Genomic DNA, 24827 nt, shown 5'->3' on the forward strand with positions numbered 1-24827 from the left:
GTGTAACTTCCCAGACGATCAGACACTTAGCTTCAGTATTTCACCATCACACACACACAATTACATACACAACATACCAAATTCCACATATGCACATGAGCACGCCCTTCTACATTAACACAGTAGAAACAGAAAGCAAGGGATCACCTTTTAAAGCCTTAATCTGAAAATCCTTAAATCCGTATGCACGTAAGTGTGCTAAGCTGGGTGTCCAAACACACAAACGTGAACAGCTGAATCGGCGTGAACAGTCCTTTACACACAAGTGACCATTAACAGGACAATACAGTTCCAATTTCTGCAGATGGACTTTTGACAAGGGCATGTAGTGAGAGGACAAGCGGAAATAGCTTTAAAAGATTTAGATTAGATAGAAAGAAGAAATTCTCCAGTCTGAGGGTGATGAGGCACTGGAGCAGGTTGCCCAGAGAAGCTGTGGCTGCCCCATCCCTGGCAGTGTTCAAGGCCAGGCTGGATGGGGCTTTGAGCAACCTGGTGTAGTGGAGGGTGTCCCTGCCCGTGGCAGGGGGGTTGGAGCTCGATGATCTTTAAGGTCTCTTCCAACCCAAACCAACTACTCTTACCTACACATATATACACGATAAAATCATACTTAAATTCCACGTGGTCATTATGTGAAGTTCCACAAAGCTGGAGAACCCTCACGAAACCAAGAAGATTTGTATAAATACATACATCTAAAGAGCAGCCATCAGGACATATGACTACATGAAATACAAACATCTACAAAACAAACATTACTATTACTCAGGATGGTCAGGCTCCCCATTGAAAGGAAAGCACAAGGCACCTAATAATCACAATGGACACAATATCCAAATTATTCTGAACAGGGGAAAACGGTCATACAAACAGAGAAATACCAGAGGGCAGCTCAACCAAGTGTTCAGGATTCAGCTTGAATCAGCACCACCAGTATCAGTAGAACATGCTTCAGCACTCACATGAAACGCTCAGTAAAGACACGAACGTGACTGTCAACTTGCCTATAAAACTGAAGTAACTTGAAAATTTCAAATACTTTTACTAACAGTAACTTGTTCTGCATGCAAACAGAATCAGACGTAGCTCCATCGTGTCTTCAGACAGTAAGAAAACCCTTTGCAACTCCAAACACAGTGAATACTGGTATTTGAGGTACTTAACAGGCTTCCTAATGAAACGATGCTCAAATATTTTCCTCCTTTAATACTCCATAGGCAAAGTAAACACACATAAAATACTTTTTTCAGGAGAGTGGAATCTATTTGCTGACAGCAGAACAAGGGAAGAGACAGACTGAAATCCTAACCAATGTCTTACATAGTTACGGCAAAGTACAGAGCTTGAAGGTTTCCAGCACACCAGTCATCTATAAAGTTATCAAGCATTAAAAGCTCAGCCGAGGTCAGCAAACGGAGACATTGCAAAACAATGAACAAAGTGAAAGTTAACAACAGAAAGAAAAAAAGTCACGTGAATTAAGGAGCTGCTTCTCAAACTAAACTTTTCCCAAAGCCCAAACCATGAACTCAAGTTGTGCTACAGGTTGAACTGCTATGTTGATGGTAGCTTAATATCTCCTGTTTATCTTTCATTACATCTCATTTTGTAGTTTCAGCTCACAAAAGATGACAAGACCTGCACAGTTTCTGCCTAAAGCAAGTGCTGACAAACTTCTCTGGAAAATAACCATATATTAATATTAATAGCATGCTGAAATCCAGCACCAGCCACTGTAAGTCACAAGTGTAAAGCAGAAAGTATACAAACACCACCACTCCAAAATAAAGCTAAAACAGACCACCTTCTCTGCAACCTCCTAGTCTTGTATGAGCACAAGTGCAATGAAATACATATATGTCACAAATTTAAATTAAAATTGCTGATACTAGGGAAAAAGTCAACTTAATTTTATCCATAATGTTTACACCCAGGTTTAAAAAGCTTTTAAACCAATGGCATGTCATATGAATTTCCTAAGACTCACGAGTGACTTCACTGAAGTCAGGGTGGGTTTACTCACCAACCTGATGCACATCACGAAGCCCTCTTCCCAGAGGATATTGTTCCACACAAAGCAGCTGCTGCCCATAAAGCCTAGGTTGGCCACAGACCTTGAGATCCACAAGCCCTTATTACTCCCAACAGACACCCTCTTCTGGGAGGACCAGTTAGGAAAATCACCTATGAAGCAGACTGCATGGTTATTTTTGAAGCAGTTTCCTTTGCAACTATTTTAAGAGGTGCTTTTGAGGAAAACTACTGAATCACCTCTTAGGAACAACGTGCGAAATTTTTGTAACTGAACATGTTTTTTATTTTGAAAAGGAGTAAGAAAAGACAATGGTATTTCTCAGTGATAGAAGAGAAACTTTTCTGCACTGTCACAGCAGCTTTTCGATTCCTTGCCGTGCATTTATAGAGTATCAACAGACAGACAGCACAAACCCTTGACTCCACACCAGGTGAATACTGTTTTCACTGCTAACACATTTAGTTTTTTCCTCTAGCAGTAGAGATTCTGCCTCACATTTACACTCTTTATGTAGAGCATTGTATTGATTACTCAACCATATTCAAGCTATTATTGTTTTTTACTAAATATGTGAATGCTTCCAAGTTCTAAAACCTATTACTGCCTCTTGTTCAACAAAAAGCCAAATACAGAAGAACACTGAAATTAGCTGTGAACTGTATAATCCCATTGTTCAATTTCATGGCATTTAAGACACTACCTTCCCCTCCTCACAAGTCTAGATGCTAATCCATGCTGTAACCTGATTTAATTTTCCAGATGACAGGATGGGAACATGCTACAATGGCATATTAGTGTAACTATGCTGCTCTTTTACTCTCAACTTTTCTTACATCATAATGTGAAGAGTTTTGCTTTTAAAAGAGGCATGCTTAATTACTTCTAAAAATAGTGCAACTCAAACTGGTCTGTATTTGAAGTGTGTGGAAAATATAAAACCAGGAAGTTTTTCAAAAAACTATCAGAAAATACTTCTCAGAGTTAACCACGCAAAACCAATACATACTAACCTGCTTCTTCTGACAAAAGTCAGTCAATTTAATCCATACTGGCTACAAATCATTCAGATGTACTAATCCCAAATTAAAAAATACAGTGAACATTACTTCATTTTTTCTCCCTAACTAAAGTATTTAACTCATTCACTTCTTCAAGGTCTTCATAGCTGCAATCCCTCTAAAATGAAATGCAAATCAATTCAGAGCAACTTTAATTTCAACATCCACTACACGTTACAGCACTTATGCAGCACAACTAAAAAGTAATGTAAACTTCTTTCCAAACCTCTGCAAACTCCTTGATCCTGTATTCAGTACAGCCGAACACTTCTGCGAGCCCCTAAACTGCTGCAGACTTCGCATGCAGATAACATCTCAGAGTGGGGGAAGAAGGGGAGGAGGGAAAAAGGCGGAAGGGGGGAGTGGAGAAAATGTGGGAGAGGAAAACCTACACACAGAAGACAACAGACAAGAAACCTCAGAACAAGTTCTGGCAGAAAATACGTATTGCAAAAAATATTAAATTTTCCTGGATGCAAAGCTTTAAGACTTCTATCTTTCCTTCTTAAAGTACTCCTCACTCTGAAAACATACAAGTCAAAAAACAACGAAGATGTAAACGAAAGTTCTATAAGAATGTCTTACAAACTCTATTAAAAAAAAACAAACCAACAAAGAGAACAAAACACAAGGAACCCCTGCCAGCACCAGAACGCATGCAATGGAAGCGACCCCAAAATCTCTGCATGCACAGGAAGCACACATAGCAGGTTCAACATCCAAACACACGACCCACAGCAGAAGAGTACGCAACGGAACTATTCACCTAACAGATCATGTTTCAAACAAATATTCCATTTCTAGGATATAGTCCACATCTCTGTGACAAGCCAGGCACAAACAAGCAGACACTGACCTACCATTTTCAGTTACTGCAGATTTTGTGAGTGATGTAGTCACCAGTGGGGTGAATCAGCAAATACTGCACACACGCAGCTGCTGCTCAAACGACTCCAGTGACATTAACGCCGTAAAAACCAGACTTGCACGTTTGCCTCTTTCTCTTAACAGAGCATTTGGAAGTCTGCCCTGCAAGAGCCAAAAACCTCACTGGTAACGTAAAAATGCTTTTCACCACAGTTTAATCCAGAAACAGAACACAAGGTTTGCAACTCACACACAAAACGCCGTTCAGAGTTCAGTAAAACGATTCAAAAGTGGGAAAGACTGAGAGCAAAGGCAACATAAAATATACATCATAGGAAACAGGAAGGAAGAGAGAAAACCAGAACAGATTAAACAAATCACTACGATTTCCATAATTGTTTCTATATTATTAACACATCAAGAGCCAGAGGGGCAGTGAGGAACAAAACTTTCCTAAGCAGTATTCAACAATATCTTTTTTTTATATATATATATATTTACAAATCCTTCCAAAGCAGGTTAAGCTATGACTTCCTCACAGATTTTTACTTAAGGCTATATACAGTTCTCCAGAATAGAGAGACATGAAGAGGTAATAGTTCTAACGAGACAAGAACTGGCAAAAATTGTCCAAGTTGCCCACGTGTTTCAGTACAGCTGAGGCTGTCACGTTCCCACCTGATCTCCTCACATTAGTTCCCCAGTGAACACAATAGTCCATCAGCAGCTTTGTGACCCGGTTAGAGTAAATCTTAAACATGAACATGAGACTTTCAGTGCTTCTAGCATCCAAACCCACCTGCCCTCTAAACAGGTCTTGGATAAATTCATTTTACAATCCTGTTAAAAAACTGAAGTACAATAAGCGCAAAACAGAAACAAGACTCAATTCTTGGATATGACGACACGAGAAACATCCATTGTCTTTCACAGAGAGAAGAGGCTGCATTAGTTGCCTCTTAGCAACTCCTGATCGGTTATTGGTGTCATGTCAAGTTGTTCAACTGTCTGGCTTGCCACTTCAAAGGCATTTAGTATCACATGGACATCTCACTACAGAAAAGTAGTAGAGTTAAGAATGGTATTTCCAGTTTTCTCTGGCACAGTTACAACTTGGAAAGAATCTGTTCCTTTGTTTCAATACCACTTGAAGAGCTAAAGTATCATGAAATAAACAGATGCTGCAGCACTTAAACCAAAAAAATTAAAAAATCTCAAAATGCTAAGGTTAGCTCTGATATAAAAGTTAATGCAAATATCACCACAAAAACTGAAGAGCTGGTTCAGTTTATATTTTATTTCAAATCTCTTCCGTAGTATGAACTCAGTCATCTCTCTCCCAAGGAACAAGATGAGCTTTTCCCTTCCACAGCGTTCAGCTGTAATAGAAGCAGATCAAGCAGCAATGGACTGAAGAAAATGCATTCATCAGAGTCAAGATCTGATAAATTATAAGTAAAAGGATATTGGAAAAGGTACGCATCTGACTAGTTAGACCCTTTTATAAGGTAACATGTTCCATCTTCAACTGCTATTGTTTACTCTCTTGGTTTCTCATACAGAATGATGCCAGGCTTAATCAAAACTTTACCAATTCTTTTGATGGAATTTGTGAAACAGGTATGTTGCAAGCACAGAGTGTTGAATAGATGAAATAAGGTGGGAGAATCACCTCTGTGTTGAATCTTTAACTCCTTTTGTTTAATCCAAAGCAAGAAATCAGTATTTAAAAAATCCATTATATAACAGTACAGATTAATTTCTCCTCTCCTGACATTCCAAAGCGTAAGAATAAGGAGATACCAGAAAGCATAAGGTGTCTTCGGTGATTAGAAAACTCAGAATTATTTCTCCACAAAGAAAAGCAGAAAATTTTCAGTCCAGATTAGTTACATCAGTATCATCAGTTTAAAAATTAAAGCTGGCATGATAAAAAGGGGACGCATAGGATAGAGCTAAAGCTAAAACAATAGAGATCAAAACCAGAAGACAAAAAAAGTACTTTTTCAAGTCTTGTTTGTGACATGTTTCTCCCATCTTCATTTGAGGTCTTCAGATCTTTTAAATGCAATGGTTAATTACTCTGGTGATACCTCAAGTCCACATTAAAGCACGGCTGATGAATCTTTTGAGTTTGCTTTACTATGCACTTAAGGGGATATTTCTCTTCATAACCATCTGTTCTTCGACCAACCCAGAGATTTAGTAGCACTGGAAATCTAAGCCAAACTCCAGGAGCCCTGCAAGGAGCAAAGTTTGGATGGATTATGTTTTTAATTCTTTTTTCCCCTTGTAATTTTAGTCAGCAAATTATGCAGCAGCTAAAACTCACAAAAAAACACAATAAGGTAACATCCTACTTCAACGTTCAAGAAATCCACAAAGCCTGGCTTATATAACTAAATACAAAGTGGTTTAAAACATTTTAAAGGCTGCCTGTAATAATTTACAAAAGAGTTTAAATGTAGAAGTTGAATAGGAACACCTACTTTAAGTAGGCTTTTTTTGGTTTTAATATTTTTTTAAATTTATTTGTGTTTCATCAGTATATTTTTCCTCGTAACCTTTTCACCACTCTATAAATTTAATAGAGATATGTTTCAAGTGCTCAGGCCATGAATACCGAATTCGCTTCTCTCCTGCCTCTTTGTATTTCTATTCCCAGACAGCAGAGTTGCCTGGTGACAGCCTCTTCACTCCAACAGCAGCTGGCAAGCCCTCCTTGTCCTGAAAATATCAAAGAAACAGTTAACTAATATTTCATGCTCTGATTTAAATGTGACAATTTGGAAGTGCCAGTCCCACACAGGAGAGGGTTTAAAAGATAAGATTTTTCTTAAGTCTCAGAAGCAATAAAGGAAGAAAAACAAACAGACCTTCATCACATGTAGCAAAAATTAATCCAGAGTCAGTGCATCATCTAGAGCACAACAATACCAGACACAAGTGGTGATTCTGTAAATCTGCCAATTTAACCTGTATTTCCAGAATGCGAATTCTCAAGTTACACAAGATAAGACTAAAGCAACTAGAGTTCTGACATTTTTACAACAAACAGTCACCCTCTTTAATATTTACAAGACATGTATTTCGAATTGCTTATGCATGCCTATTTGCTCTCCCAAGATCACTGCTGCTGCTCAAGGTGCAAGCGTACGCAGCTCAAAACAATATCTTTAAGCTAGCTTTGTACAGCCAAAATAAAATATTTCCATTTGATAAAATGAGAGTTTACAGCCAACTTAATTCAGATCTAGCACTGGTATATTAATACGCACCTTCATTCAAAAAAATCCTTATTCAATTAATTTTATGAGAAATTTTTACATAACGTCACATTTTCTACTTTCCTGTGTCAACCAGGTAATTTTTAATTCTGTTTGTTGTTTTGAAGAAAGTCAGGAATAACATTGTAATGTCATATGGCTTTTAGAAATACTGTATTACAAGGAGCTCATGTAAAACCACAACATGGCCATGGCAATCAAGTACATTACAAAACCTAAAGGAATTGCTAATGAAAACAAATAGTATTTTCCACCACACTGCCAGGCTTTTCATCACTAGCAAATACTTTGAGTTTTATACACATTTTCCAAACTGCTTTATTTTCAACATTTTCAGTTTTAATGATATTATGGCCATTTTAATTTGCTAATAATCTATATTTTCCATCTATTACAGAACACTTTACAGTCACCTAACTTTTTTTTTAAATCTCTTTCCAAAATTCACCAACCATAATAAATTCAGATAGACATATTATTAGGCAAATGCATACAAGTACTGCAGAAATATGTGGACCATCACATTTCAGGTTTAATCTGAACTGACTCAAAAAGCACTTGAAACAAAAGTGTTCCAGCCAACCACAAGTTGTTGAAGTGCTGGACTGAAAAAAAAACAACCAACAACACAACACCAAAAAATCCAAAAAACACACTCTGCTCTTCAGCAACTGTATAATAGCCTAAACTACACAGAGAATACCTTCTTTGTTAAACATGCAACAGTGAATATTGATTTCTAAGCCTCAAGCTATGTAACTTTATAGTGTTTAAAACTCTGACCTTACTTTCATACTTTCAATATTGACAGTCTCAAACTGTTTTCAGTTTCAAAGTTATCATGTGTTACTTTAATAGAGTACCACCAGCTCCCAACGACACTGCTCTGCGTTATTGATCTGCAGAAATATCATCTCTTATGGGAATCTCCTTGCATAGCAATACAAGATTTTATAGAAAACAAGCTCTGCAGAATAATTCTGGGGTCTGATGGCTTCAAAATTTATATTATTGCATCTATGTTTATTTCAGGATGCTTTAGTTATTCAAAAGGCATTGAAACAGAAAAAAACGGATTCTAACAAAGATGAAATTGTGACACAGGAAACCGAAAATCCCATTCTTAATTCTACTGTTTTCTTCAGTGGAGATGCTAACTTAAATGCTTTTTGGAATGTATAGCAAAACACATGGTATCTATCATACAACGAACCTGATTCATGTGTGTTTCCTTATCAACAAACAACGGCCAAACCTGGCTATCGTTTTTGGGGAGACATTATTATGAAGAGTAGCATTATGGTGTGGCTGCTACAAAACGTGCACGTTTAGACCTTTATGCTTAATGCATTTACAACTATTTCTTATCCACGATGTTTTCAGCTACTATTAACAAATCTCACTTTATGCCATGTGTGACACTATAATAAAAAGAAGGCCTCTGCGAAAGTAAGTTTAGCACATTGAAAGCAGTACTATCAGCCTGAAGAATAATTTTTTTTTATAAAAAGAGGAGCTTGCTGATATTCAGTTCAACTAGACAGGAAATCTACCATCTCACTAAAAAAAATTTACAACATTTTTGTTACTGTGGAAGAGGCAAGGGTATCAAAAGGATTTTTAACTGCAAAACCAGAAATGCACTGGGAACATGTGAAGATATTTGATACTTCCAAGATATATGATAGATACGATAGCACACATCCAGCTATCAGGATACACCTGAGATAGAGGACTCGTCTAGTTCTGTGCAGGAACACTTCATAATCATATTATATTCACTTAGCAGCCAGCCCTGGCAATCAAATGTATTTAAAACCAGCAATTTCATTAATTTCCTTTCTTTTTTCCTTGCCCAGCTTTATTACACAACAAACCCTCAACTACACTTTCAACCTTTCAAGAGTCCTGCCAATTCTTTTCAATCTGTCCACCCTTAGCAGCAGATTCGCTGACAACAATTTTTCCCTTCACTACCAACTCCAAAGGTAGTAGGGTAATCTAAAAAGGCAACTTTAATCCACTTGCACAATTTTTCTCCACAGGTTGATCCACCAAGTGCTGAAGTGCAGATGGTCATCAACTCCCATTGTGCTGACATGCAGACCTATTGAGGAGGACCAAGGAAACGCGGAGCGTACCTCGTTACGGCCAGCTGGCAGCACGCATGTAATCTCCAGTATCTGCACATCGTCACTGGTTTGCAAGAACGTCTAGTATTACACAGAACAGGAGGGAAAGCCGTGTCCTATAGACAATAAGTCCTCAAAAGCAACTTCTCAAAATAACTGAGAAAGCTGATGGAGTAGACCATTCAGAGAGACATTTCTCCCGTGGTGCTTGGCAGAAACATCACTGCTAGCCAGAAGCACACTTGCATTATCGCACACAATCACACGCTTAGCACTGATAAGCAGTTTGAAGAGGGGAAGCAGTTTTCTACAAATCCTAAAAACCAGAAGGAAGCTCAAGAGCCACAGCTGCTTTTATCACAGACAAGCACACCTTGAGGAGTGTATGCTCTTCTCGTTGTCTGACACAATGTCTAACAGGGCTTCTGCTCCCTGGCTGCTTTTGCCATTTCTCAATTCTCTTGATTAGAGTACAAAGTATCAGCATATCATTTCTAAAAACATTCCCTCCCATTAAACTCTCTTATTTGCCTTATATCCAATCATCCATTTTGAAGTATAGAAAAAAACAGCATTATAGAAAAAAAATGCAAAAAAGCATTTATCTTGAAAAATAAAAATGTATCACTAGTCATATCACAACACTAACACTCACGTCCCAATTGTTCCATGGAGGCTCCACTGCCTTTTCTTAAATGATTAAACTAATGACAAAGTTCTCTCCATCTTTGCATACAAGCATATATGTTTAATTTTTAAACACGAACGATTAAATTAGAAGTTACACACACAAACACAACTCCTTTTAAAAAGGTTCAAAACACTGTATTTACATCTGCAAGTACTCACTTTATTACTACAACCTTTATAACAGAGCTTAGGTTTGCTTCAAACAAAACAGGGTTCTCAGCGACAGAAGCACAAGAAAAAGCCCTGCATACAGTTAGTCTACAAAGAATTAACTGGATTAATTAGCAAGGGATTTGAGAAGCAGCTTGGAGCTAGAAAACCAAAACACTAAATTGTTTAAATACTTTGGCAATGGATCAAGGTTTCTAGGCAGCCCTATGCTCCATTCTCCCCCCCTTTTTTTTTCTTTTTTTTTTTTTTGCTCGGTGTTTTAACACATTTAACCTGACGAGGTACTTTTTCATGAGATATGAATGACACTGTCAAAATACCAAAAAAGAAGATGTGAATTAAAAAATGCCACAAGCTGTTAGCAATTCTGCCAACATGTATGAGCCCAGGCAACATTAATTAAAAATCAATAGCTTAGGACATAAATAGCTCTTATCTCTGTTATAGTATATCTCCAACATAACTCCTTATTAACAACAAAAAAAAGCCAGTGTCTTTGCTATTATGTTGACTGAATTGACCACAACAAAGCAAAAGAAATAAGGTAAAAACACTGAGCAAGGAAGCACAGATGAGAAAGGGAGGACAGGCGTATGAATGACTGGAATGTTCCAAGCTTGCACTATCATTAACACATAACTGGCTGGAAACAGCCACGCTGCAAATTCTTGCAGAATAAGTTGCCAGGAAGAACATTCAGGTTTTTAGTGCTAACATGATTCTGTACAAAATCCTGCTTGCCAAGGAAATAAGAATAATGTACACATCTTCCTATCAGCTAGAGCTTATTAATCAGTATTTTTATTATGCCCAACTAAAGATTAAGTTACTGTAAAGTCTCCAATAATTGCAAAATAAAGGTGAATAAGAGGCAGGAAATTGCACTCAACTTTTTCCTCTTTAGTGATACAATTTCCAAACTAAAGTTACATTAGAAAGCATCAAAGCTAAATATTTACACTAAACTAGGAACTTAACCACCACTTTAGAAAGCTGTTTTCAAGCTTACAGAGCGCCAAATATTTGAAAGACTTAAACCCATTTTCTAGCAAGTGATCACCTAAGGCACACCAGGTTGGATGTGTAGTTTGGGTCTGCCGTAACTCCTGGGCAATCATGACAATTTAGATATCTGAACAGTTTGGATCAAAAATTTATTTATATAAAAAAGAATATGTAAGAATCACACTGAAACAGAAAGGTGAAGATCAGTTTTCTGTTATCTAATGACTCTTGCATTATTCAACTATTGACGATGGACATATCACATGCTTCCCTTTAGACACAGTAGTCTAAATTAAGGATGAAGTACCAGGCACTATTTAGCAAAAATTTATTTATTGGAGTTCAAAATAAAAGAGAAAATTTAATTTACATAAGAGCCATGTGTACATATGCCAGGACACTAAAAACACCACACAAATTTCAGTGGTAGAGCAGATCATAAAACTGTAGCACCCTTAAGGCAGAATTCTCAGAACAAAAAGGATTATTTTGATAGTCATGATCACAAATCTGAGCTCTCAAGAACATCTGATAGCAGATGACCATATGCAAGTGCAGTTCCACTCAACTATAGAACAGAGACCTGCAGATCAACAGCAACACCAAATCTGGGATAACACTACTGTGGACAGCCAATCATTCATGAATTAAGAGTCTGGAACATATGAGAGGGTTGAATTTATTAAAAACAAGTACTAAAGATTGCTTCCATTGCAAAGAATTTTTTTTAAAATACCAGTCTGAAATACCAAATACACAGATGCAGGACATAAGCTTTATAAAAATCCTATGCCAAGCAGAGCCATATATAGGAATAATCAGAGATTAATTAGAAATTCAATTCCATTATGGCAATGTAGTCAAGTAGCACTAACCTTTAAGATCTTAAATGACCACATTTCACAATGTCAATTGGATTTTGAGTCCTACCTTGTAGCTGAACTTTGGGACATCCCCACTTCTTCCCATCCCCTTGCCATAATCCCACCTCCCCAAAACTTGAGTTTATTGATTAGAGCACAGCGCAAGCAAATCAAAGGTTCTGTGCAGAAAACACCAAGGTCAAGTGTCAGGACAGGGAAACAGAAGACCTCACTTAGACCCTTTTGGTCTAACTTTTCATTGAGCTGCAGACAGAAATGACATGCCCTTCCTTGGGGCAAAGGTGTGAGGGGGAAGAAGGGGAGTGGAAAAAAAAAAAGTTACTATAGAATTGTCATACTTTTGAGGGCACTGGGTGCAATTTTTATTTTATTTTTTAAGATACGTTTTTGTTTTATAAGATTATCTTGAACTACTCGGATTCTCAGCTGTTCAAATGCCATTCAAGTTATTGTCAATTCCAACTAACCTTGTTCAAGGTGTACCAGATTCATGTTCTTGTTGCTGCATTTGATATAACACAATTCTTTATTAAAAAGTTAATTACACAATCTTTAGTAGCAGAGGTACGTTAGAAAACAGAACCGCTGCTAACAGTGTTCCCCTAAATAGAATAAACTGAAATTCCAGCGAGTTCCCCCAATAATGTTTCATGTCATTGTAAAAACAGAAACTATCACCTTCACATTTCAATCTTCTTCATTGAAGGTTCAAGAAAATAAAGCAATTCAGAGGCTTTGTTACATCATCTGCCTCCATTTTATTTTCTCATTATAAATTAAATCGATTATAAGATGCAGAAGTAATTTGTAAACTCTTTCAAAGGACATGATTTACATTTTTCTTCTACAAAGATGAAGATATCCCCCTAACATGCTTCACTTGTGTTAAATATTAAATAAAGATACTTACACTACATATATGGCAAAAATGGAAGATATTTCTGTTATGTTTTGGGATTACTTTTAGCATTCTAACACTGTTTATAATACTGGTGCAAATACTGCCACCAATAAAGAAACAAACATTAAAAAGGTGTCCTTTAAGCTTCCCTTTAAGGCATCTACCATAATCGTATAATTTGCTCTGGACATCATTAAAATGTAAAGTTAATGAGGATTCAGCTGAAAACAGAAGAAATGTAACCTATTTTCAGGCAAAACTTCTAACACTGCAATCAGAGGGAAAACCTCTTTGATGTCTCTTTGTCTCTTCTCATTAATTTTCTTTTGGTTTAAAAAAACCACAAAGGCTGTTTAAACTAAAAAATGCATAGAAGTTTAAACATGGTAATTATAGTCAAGCTGCAATGAGGTCATTAGGTTTTAAAAACTTTGAGATAAACAAAATTGAGATGTATGACTATTTTAAAAACATGTCAATACTCAATTTTAATTGTCCATGTGATTGATACCCACTGTATTCCAAGGATTCAGTCTAGATACAGAATTGCTTCAAAATGATTTAGTGGAAGTCCTAATCCCACAGCCAGGGTAAAGCAAAGCAATCAAGAAATACATCAGAATGAAAAGCGTTGCAATTACTGCATTACTGGATACCCCACTTGGTATTTATAAGTGCAACAAAGCAACCTCCATGCAAGAGAGAGGGCAAATTGTGAGATTCTGCTACTTTTTATCTCTACAGATCATTAAAGAATAAAATATCGACAAGTTCAACAATTTTATTTACTTATTACACCTATTTTTGTTTATGAATACTGCCAAGGTGCACAGAAAGCTATACACTTCTGGTTTAACATGCTAATTCTTTCCAGCAGAAAATATCTTTAAGAGCTATTTAATTACATAGTACTGACAGAATCTACAATACACTGAAGTGGTGTGTATTTTTAGTGAATAATTTACAAGTAAATTTTCTCAAACCATAATCAAAACATTTTTTAACACTACTGTGTACAAAAGATGACAGATTATCACAAACACAATAAGGCATTTAAGCCATTAAGTAAAAGAAACAAATATACAGGACAAATGTACCATTATATTTAGTGGAGAAGGACATTAATCACAATGAAGAAAAAGAAAAATACCTATAACATTTTTCCATGTGCAAATATCATCTCCAGATAAAATGGGATGAGATGAGATCAATATATCAATCTGTCGTAATTGTAAGTATGAATTTTAATGCATTTGTGGACATAGGTTGTAGCATGAATAGAGAGTTATTTACCTTATTGAGGGTTTTGGGTTGTTTTTTTTTTTTAAGATGTTCAATAAACTCCTCTTCAAATTAAACTAAGGGAATGATGATCAACAGGCAAGTATCCGATAAAACCAAATACTACTTTAGGAGCAAGCGAAGAGCAACTTTAGAAGAAAATCTCATTCTCGATGCAAAGGAAAGTTTTGGGGTTTATGCTTTGTTTTGGATTTTTTGCGGTTTTGTTATTGTTGTTTGGGTTTTTGGTTTGTGAGGTTTTTTTACTTTGCCATATTTTATGCTAATTTGATCCCGCCCTTCATCCCAGGCCAGTTTTGTTCTACCAGCTCTTCAGCTGACTGTTGAAGCAGCTCATTTCCCTTCTGACTGGGCTGGTTCTCATATCCTGGTATCTTTCCATACTTGCTTGCACTGTCCTAGTGTCATATTCACAAAAAGATAATGTTATTTAGATCATGTGCTTTAAGTCAAACATGAAGTTTACAAACACGAAAAGTCAGAAGCCTGATTCTACTGTCTACCTATACTGGGACACTTAACCAGCTATTTCGTCTTCACATTTTAGCACATCACTTGAGTCTGCATTAATTATTTTCAATAGGTGTTTTTCCACAGAGTGATGATTTGGTTTTAGAATCTTTGCAACAGGAGACCTCAGGAATCTCAAAAGTATCTTACAGGCCAACTAGACATAAATGAAGAATAATTATTTACTTAAGAGATAAAACGATGTAAGAATCGATTCAAAATAAGGTAATGTTGCCACTATTTATATGCATATTTACGTAGTTTCAACATAAATAACTCTTCAAAGGAACTAAAGATGGGACTCAGTTAATCCCAGTGGAATCCAATGGCAGTTGTGAGTGTAATTCCCTTCACCACCATTTAAAATCCTAGAACAAACTCTAAGCGTGGAAATTCTTTTGGCTACAATATCCAACATGCTGCTTTAAGAGTACTCACTGAAAGGTTTGGGGGTTTTTAGGGTTTTTCTTCCGGGTTTTTTAACCCTTTCCTTCCCTAGGTGTATGTACTGTTATAGTTGATGAAGTCTGGGGCAGCCGACACATTTTCGGCACAGTAAATAGGACCCTTCACCTCTGCTCCTCATCTTTTACCTGGTGCTTTCCACTCAGATTATGATGTTCTACTGGGTACTTCTACAGAGTCTTACATTACTCTACTACCCAGAGTATGTATCATTTGTTTTTACTAGTTAGTTCATCAAATTAGAAAACATTACTCTCCAAATAGTCAGACATGGAGAGTTCAGAAAAATCACAACCAACTTAAATATTGGGTGTTTTGGTTTGTTTTTTTTAAATCTCTAGGGAAGTATAAACAAACGAACTCTCCATACTATAACCTATTTCAGATAATAGATTATCAGCTGTTTGTTCCCACCCCCCCATCTTAACTCTACAGTTCTACTTCCTTGGTTTCTATCCCACTCTTCCATGAAATAAGTCCTATTAAAAAGTATATCGAAAGCTGTTTCCAGCTGAAAAAAGACATAAAAATTCTCTTCCCAAGAGCAAATAATCCATCAGCATCTGGAATTTCGACAAATGGCTTACCAAGACTTGGTAGCCCTAACAGAACCAAAAAAAAATCCTTACTCAGTAGCCAGGATTCAGCAGCGTCCCCTTAGCATTCCTTCTCTGCTCTCCAGTGATGGAACCCAGTGGAGAGCAGGTGACATCTCGCTCACTGATCACGAGTACGTTAGGACATTCACAGAGCACCAAACAGTTCTTCAAGATGACTCTGTGTCTTACCGCAGTTCCCCAACGCTGCTGCAGGGAAGCGCACCACGCATGGACCCCTGGCTGTGAATCGGCTACAGCATTCCGGGTAGGATGCTGCAGGATCAGCTTCTCTCTGGCAGCACAAAAGGTGGGGTTTGCAGTTCGGTTTGGTTTAGTTCTGGTTTTTTACAACCATTGCTGAAGTAAACCAGTAGTCTTGACTTAGTTTTACACTTCTTTTATAATAACTCAACCTCAAATCATCTTTCCTTCTAACTCTATTTCAATCTTTAAAATAAACAAACAAACAAGCAAGCAAAACAAAAGCAACAAAAACCCACGAGAAAACCTGACAATGTCTCTTTTTGTTCGTGACAAAAAACCATCCCACCAAAGAGAAGCAGACCATGCTGCCTCCGGCACTCTCACACGCCTCTTGCTGAACTAGAGTTTACCTTCTCTTGCAAGGAACTACCTATGGCAAAAAAGAACCAGTGACAAAAATAGATCCAGTTCATCTTTTGCTTTACCAAATTTGCTTGGCCTGCACGCCAAAGCAGTGCTCTGGGTAGAATTACCCATCTACCTGCCAACAGACTAAACACGGACACAATTTCTAAACTCCAATATTTATATTGAAAACACTTGTAAGAAGCATCAGTACAACTGTGGATGTCAGTCCTTTCTAGGACGGTACTTACAACATTAGTTAAAAAAAAACAAAATCGCTATTCTTAATCTACAGGGAGTCTACTTTAAAGTCATTACGACTTTGTTTCTTTTTCATGTGAATGACACTCATTAGAAGTTCTTTACAGAAACGCCTATATCTAGATTAACAGCTGATTGCAGATGCATTAAGCTTTAAGCTAAAGTTGACACTCATTAATGAGATTACCTGTTGTGATTAAATAAGGCCAAACAAAACCAAACCACCTTGGAAATTTCTGTGACTGAGAATGAACTAAAGTTAAAATTACTCCCTAAAGTCACACACATACCCCCTTTAACAACAACTTTTTGACTCCATTCGAAGTACAATCTCTTTGCAGTTATTGGAATAACAGCCCTACCCTTAACGGAGCACACTAACAAGAGCTAATTGCAACAAGTGCTCCATCAAATTCTTAAATGCTTCAAATGCTGAAATACTAAATGTTTCATTGGCATGTGATATCTAAATTGAGTCTCAAGAACTCTTCAAAAAGAACAACCACTCAAACTCCTCTATAAGTTCAAGGAAAACTGTAACTACAGCTAGCAAATGGAAATAATTTTTTAAAATCACTTAAAAAAACTCCTTTAAAAAGTTTCAGTTTGGCAGTTAATTTCAACCTGCAGTTAAAAAGGCACTAGCTGTCAGTCAGTTTTCTCACCCAACTCTATCAGGAAAAGAAAAACTGACAGATCACAGGAGCTTGCCTTTGTAAACCAATTCGGGAACTTTCATGCTTCTTATTTGTTAGGTTAAAGGTTAAATTGCTGACCTCTGCCCTCCTGCTTAGCAGCCTTTCCCTTTTTCTGTAAAGCTTTATTTTGGGGCTGTATTTACATGGATTAGTCTCTTTTCACGCTAAGAAGGAATCTGTTCACAGCCAAAGCCTTAGTTCTGGTTGTACAAAAAGCAGTCACAATTATTCAGCAGCAGACAATGACCATATTGTGGATTTACAAAAAAACCACCTCAGCCATGGCAAGTTCTGTCCTTGCTGCACAAAACAATAGAAGAAAAATCTTATCAAGCATTCAAGAGAAAGCAAACAAAGCAGGCCCACTGTGAACTTGATGAAGATGTCAAGCTCCTTTAAAAAAATATAAATCAACAAAAGAGTTTAAAGTCTTGTGAGCGAGACTTTCTGTGCTGAATTTTTCTGTCTAGTTAAACAGCGCCAGCACTAGCAATATAGTGCAGGCTAGCAAATACTTGGGAAATAGAAAAGGCTGTAGACAGAAGTAGTTAAAGCCTGGCACAAAAAGAACAAACAAATCTCTTCCCACAAAATAACTTCTAGAAATGGAAAACATTCAGTTATACTTGATATTAAATCTAGTGTCATCAGCCAAGAACACACCTAAGATGTGCTAGATAAAATTTATGACTGGCAATATGACAGATTCTAATATTTTTCATAAAGTGAGTTAGTTATGGTTTTCATTTAGACTGTAAAAGCTGAACTGTGAACTGTCTTCAAACAAAACAGTTCAGACAGTGCTACTTATTTGATCTAGACATTGCAGTCCTAGTAAGTTCTTTGTGAAAATCTTCCACCTTGTTTGTACTTGAAAGAAACACGATCAAATGGAAACAGAAAAACAAAGCAACAGCTTAGGAGAATTAGAATTCCCAAACACTACCTACCTATTTAGATTCAATCACTTTTCCAATCCTGCTTTAGGAAGTTAAGTGTAGCAACATAATACGGGAAAGATGGGATAGGAAAACTTGTCATTCCTGAATCGCAGCACATGTTCAACAGAAAGCTCTTATTTAACAGAAAGAGGGAATTTTGCACTTCCTTTTTTATTCCTAAACAGTAAGTTATCTATTTCTAAACACAGAACAGGTAGACTTCAACTAACGAAATTTTTTCACCTTAAAAAAACAATAAAGGTTGCTCTGAGAAGTGCATGGGTAAGGTTTAGAAATTTTTGAATGATGAACTCTTAACTTAATCCAACCAGTAACTTTGCGTATGTTCAAGAAAATACTTCATCTCTATGGGAGGTACTGCACTATTATCTTTTTGTTATATGTTGTAATTTTAGGTAATGATGAGGAGTAGCCATATGCCTGTTTTGCAGAGACAGAAACCTGCTGGCTTTCTCTACCTGTGAAAGTCCTATCGTGGAAACCATAGTGACAACTGGAAAATAATTCTAGGGCCCGAGCACATCCTGACTTCTTCCAGCAGAGTTAAGGACTTCGATTAGTTTAAGTTATAACATTTGTGATCTACTGGGAAGGGGAGGAGGGAGGGAAAGAGCTATTACAACACAAGACTAGAACATGAAAAGTAAAGAAGGAAGTACTTAAACTACTCACAAGCTTCTAGTAGGAACAAGATTAGTAGTACATGCTACTCTCAGAGCCAATTCAAATGCAAATTCCGTCCTTTCTCTCAAACAATGATAAACTCCCTCAGAGTTAATAGTTTCCTTCTAAGATTCATCTCCCTTTTCAACTTAGTGGTATGTTTTGGAGAAAAGAAAGAAGCACATGGCGAGTCTTACAGCAAGACCTTTTAAATTCTGTCATAAAAGAAGAAGTATAAACTACATTTCCTTTACTAATCCAGTGAACATTTGTTAAACTCTAACACACTTACGCTTTGTCCATGCTATTGCATTTAGGCTTCTAACTTACCATGATATTTTTTTTTTAAAAAAAAGAAAGAAATCCTTTAGCTGTTCTAAACCATTTTAGCTTTTTCCTTGAACACACAGCAAGAATTTATGCTACACTCACAAAAAGATGAAAGATGAGGTCCTTGGAGAGAAAGGCCTTTTGGCACACTCCATGGTAAAGCTACAGATTTGACATACTTTTATAATGTCTGCTTTGGCGAGAACACAAAAACCCCACACAAAAGCACGCTACGTCCTCCCAGACAGGGGTGTAGGGGGGTGTCTTACTCTTGCGAGCATCACTTTCAAATGTTCATACTTTAGAGGCTATTTTGATCAGTTACTTTAGACTAACAAATTCTTTTTTGACATGAACAGTTAGACTACAACTCTCCTCACAGCCCCATCTAACAAGAGAGGATCTTGGGCTGAGGTCCTTAAATTTGTCACATCATGTTTCTCATTAACGATCTGAAGCAGTTTTAAGATCACAAAGTGCTTTGAAAGTTAAAAGAAAGATTTCTTAAGTAGTTAGTAGGCTTTCACTTTCTTTATACAGGTATTTAAAATTGCTGGTGGATTCTTTCTACTTCTCCATCTCAAAAAAACAAAACCATCTTTTAGCTGAGGTTTAAAAAAAAGGAAACACTGTTCCAATGCACTTTACGCTACTTGGAAGCGTAGAATATGTCAGTATTATAGAACTGAATTTCTAGAAGTGCTTAAGCAGTTATAATTTGTAAAAGCAGCAATACAAGTTTTTTGTCATTTACTACCTCAGTTTCTGTGAAGTTTTACTCGTATGAGATGCCACGACAAACACACAAGCCCTCTCTTAGAAGGACTTCACAATCTCATAAAATGCATTTCCCTTCCTTTACATGAAGTTTAAAAATAGGAAAAGAAACCCAGTAAAATAGTAATATTTCATACAAAGCACCTATTTTGCTCTCAAATGATGCACTGGATCTAACAATTCTAATCAATGAGAGAAGATCATGCACCAAAGAGACAGACTTGTCATCAAAACGTATTTAAAGTAAAACTATACACTGTAGCTTCAGTTTAGAACATCCAACATTATTTGCTCAGGAATGTGCTATTTCATGGAACACACAGAGTCCTAACACCAGAGAACTTAGCATTCCAGCTAAGATTTAAATGGGCACCCTTTTAGCTTCTGGAATTTGAGAAGCACCAGTGACATCAGTGATGAAACAAGCAGCACAGATGCTCTCTGCTGCAAAGATTTTGGTAACATTGACTATGAACAGCACTGAAAACAAAGTTTGTTTTTAAACATTTTTCTTGATCTAAGGTGAACAGTAAAGCGTAACATAATATAAAGCAGTATGCCAACAAAAACAATGGTAGACCTTAAACCTTGCAGATAGTGTTCAGAACTGTTATAATAATTATTTTAGCATCAACTAAAACATACATCTACTCATTTCTTCCAAGTCATACTTAATTACTTAAGTATCACAGCAGAAATGCAAAACTAATGCAATTATAGATGATGTCCAGAATACATTACTGGTATCTGCTGGGCAGTAAGCTGTATTGTTATTCCCACTGTCTATGGTTTTATTTAATTCCTGAAACAAGGTTACCTTGTATCAGTGAAATCTCTAAAACAATAATGATAAATCTCAAAACTTTTTGTTTGGTTGTGGGGTTTTCTAAAAGCAACACACCTGGATTTAGGGAGGCAAATGACCTCCTTGTATCTAAGTGATAAGGCAGGCAGAAATTCTCCTACTGTCAGAACTACACAGCACTAACGCATAAAGGCAAAGACACAAAACTCACACAAAGGCTACAGAATATTAAAGCCTTATATATGAGTTGGAATTTGTCTTAGTAATCTTTTTTTTTTTTTTAAGTCCTAATAATTTCTCTATTCACCTGGAATGGTTGAAAGCCAAGGTTACCAGCCACACTTGTCACAGAGTTGACTTTGTTGTGCCCATCTGATAATGCACCTTACTCCATCCCAATCACACCACTGCACAAAAGACACCTGTTCAGAGGATTTAACCCACGTCAGCCTATTAGTCAGGCTTCCCTATCAGTCTTGGAACTGCACCTTTTCCTCTGAGTCACCCTCATTACCCAGTGCTCACCTGATACTACAAAGGAAGGAATCAAAATATTAACACTGTAAGTTTTAGTCAATATTTTCCCTATAAAATATTCCATTGAAAACAAAACAAAACAGAACAATGACAATTTTTTCCTCTCTTCCTGAAAGTAAGTGTGTGGGAGTTGGTGAGAAGCACTAGACTTACAACGTTCCAGTGCTTGACAGCCTTATACCTGACACACACAACACAGGTTTCTCAGTAGATAACTTCCATGTACTGTCACTGTAAAGATGCAGACTTCTTTCTTTCTACCCCATTTTGCTGCCCTAGACTTCTGGTGAGAAGGCATCAGCATTTTATCAGAAGAGGGTATGGACAAGAGAACAATGCTATTTGATGAAACTGAAAAGTCGCACGTGAATGAATGCATCATTGAAATATTAAGTGAAGAAATTCTGAATTCCAGACAGACCAAATAAAATTTTTTTAAAAAGTAAAAAAAATCAGTGTAAGTGTGAACAAAGTTAAGATAAATGCAGTTTTGTGTTTTCATTCAATTTTAGAAGTCAAATGTTCTTTTTTTAAAACAAACAAAAACCACCAAACAAACCACACACGCTAATTTAGATTCGATTAGCTAAGGAGAATTCCCAGCTTCTTCCAGAGAAAGCACAATCATAAGGCAAAAAACTGGTTTGGTAATTGTCTTCTCTTAAGGAAATATCTTCATAATAACAAATATTCTTCTTACTGTTGCTAGTCACAGTTGCAGCTATCTTGCTTCACAGTTCTCAAAACAAATATATCACATTTACAATAAAAAAAAAAAAAAGCCGTAAGTCCCCAGATCAGAACTATGAATCTAACACAGAAAAGCACAAACACAGCTTTTGGATACAACTGGATGCTGGACTTGTATAACGTACCAAAGACTTCATGTGCCAGAAATACACAAATCACCAATGCTAAGCAGAGATGATCATTATTTCTACACAAGCCAGAGGGAAAAGGACAGAGACCACAGCTGAGCTGATCCAGTGATCGCTTCCTTCCTCAGTTCCTGTATTTCATTGTGGTTTGGTTGAGTTCTGCCTGGATTGGAATAGAGTGACGTTTGCTTTCTCCACTTCTTTGGTTTCCATTAAGTTTTCTCTTCATACCTTAAGCGTATAAAACATCCTCCAGATGTTCCTGAAGCTTACATTTCCAGGAATCGCATCTTAGGATCATAGGATAATTCAGGCTGGAAGGAACCTCAGGAGGTCTCCAGTCCAACCTCCTGCTCAAAGAAAGGCCAGGTGTGAGATCAAACCAGGTTTTTCAGGCTATGATCCAGTTGGGTCTTGAAAACCTCTGAGGACGGAGATTGCACAACCTCTCTGAGTGACCACGTCCAATACTCAACTATCCTCATGGTGAACACGTGCCTGATATTCAGTCAGAACGCCTCTGGATTCCATCTATATCATTGCCTCTTGTCCTCCTGCCATGCACCACTGGGAAGAGCAAGGATATCTCATCTTGATCAACTCCTCATAGATATGGAAGGCTGTTATTCGGGTTCCCTGAAGTCTTTTCCAGGCTGAACAAGCCCAGCACTCTCAGCCTCTCCTGACAGTGCAAATGCTCTAGCTCACTCACCATTTTGGTGGCCCTCCATTGAACTTGTTCCAGTTTATTGAAGTCTTTCTTGGAGCCAAGAACAGATTTTTCCCTTCTACAGTCAACTGTCTTGGTAACTAAGAGGGACCCTTCTGTATCAAGCATTGGAACAGGCTGCCCAAGGAAGGGGTGAGTCACCATCCCTGGAGGTATTTAAAAGACATGTTGACTTAGAGACACAGTTTAGTGGCAGACTTGGCAGTATTCGGTTTATGGTTAGACTCAATGATCTTAAAAGTCTCTTCCAACCTCAATGATTCTATGTGATAGTCAATGGACAATGCTGCTTTCGTTCATTTCAAACGCTATTAACCAAATAAACATTCCATACAAGATTGTCAGCAATTACATGAGCCAGAAAGTGACTTGAATGTACAGTCGTCTGTCAGTAGTCAATAACACAAGTCAGCATCTCCCATTTCAGCAAGATGCAAGTGAACTACAAAATATATGAAAGCTTTTAACTGCAGTTGATATTTAACAGTCACATGGTAAACATCCTTTGCCACCCAAACTTCTGAATGAAACAAAATAAGGGCATGTTTTACCATCCCACAAGCCAGACGATCTCTCACATTAGGACCATTACAGCGCTGGACTCCTCAAGACCATGTCAGAAGACTGACATAAGAATTAAGAGAGTTGTAAATGATCAAAAGCACTATTATACTAGACACAAACTTCAAAAACAGTTGTCTTAGTTAATTTGGGGATCCATTACATGGGAAAAAATAGATTTTTAAACATGCCTGATAATTTCCTCCTTATACATCTTTTATATATATCCTGCTGTTCTTAACAGTAACAGCTTGCTTCCTTTAAACATACATTTCCTGATTAAAAAAAAAAAAATAATTGATATATATTCTTGGTCTTCTAGCATAAAACAAATAGCCAAGAGCAGAAAAGACAACATGGAGGTCTCTAGGTCTGTATTTCTAGAATGGTGATTTGCCTGGGACACAGCACAGCTGTGAAATACAGTTGATGCTGTGAAGAACCAAACCACTTTCATTTAGAACAGGACAGAATATTTGGGGATACACAAATCTAAGACTTCTCAGAGTAACAGGCATCTCTTAAATATTAAAAAATTGGTTGGGAAAAATATTTTAAAATATTATTCAGAGAGAACTAATAACTTCAGAACATATGAGTTGTAAAAACAATTATTAAAACCAATTTTTTTTACTAACAACAATTTCTGAAGATTTTGCACCTACAAGTGCATACAAAAAACCTAAAAACACAACTAAGTGAAACTCCTAGAGAATCGTTTGGTTTATAGAACAAAATGTATACTAAATTCTCCAATTAAAAACCTGTAAAGTAGTTTCCATGCTTTTTAACCCACCTTCCCACAGCAGGGAATTAATCCCTCCAGGGGGATGCAAACAAACTTCAAAGAGAAGATTATACCCAGACACTAGTACTGTACAATGTAATGTTTATGGTCAAATTTGTTCAGATTTTCTGGCACTAGAATCCAGGTCAGATGTGCAGAAACAAAGACTAGTTATTAAAAGGGCTCCTGCAGTTACATCAAATAGTCGTGATGGCACATAGCAGGAGGACAAGCCAAAACTGTATTCCAGTTACAACTCCTACGGAGGCTCTGGCAGTAACGGAAACAGTCGCAGCTACTTGACTTCTGCTGATTGTAAC

At 37.0% G+C, this 24827-nt stretch overlaps 1 protein-coding gene across 3 annotated transcripts in view; it reads right to left on the minus strand.

The window, feature by feature from the left end:
- The window catches only part of DENND1A (DENN domain containing 1A), a 205457-nt gene that overhangs the window by 173877 nt on the left and 6753 nt on the right, over positions 1-24827 (minus strand). The gene's annotated exons all lie outside the window — the stretch shown is intronic.

The sequence above is a fragment of the Tauraco erythrolophus genome, chromosome 22, assembly GCF_009769465.1.
Source record: "Tauraco erythrolophus isolate bTauEry1 chromosome 22, bTauEry1.pri, whole genome shotgun sequence".
Classification (NCBI taxonomy): Eukaryota; Metazoa; Chordata; class Aves; order Musophagiformes; family Musophagidae; genus Tauraco; species Tauraco erythrolophus.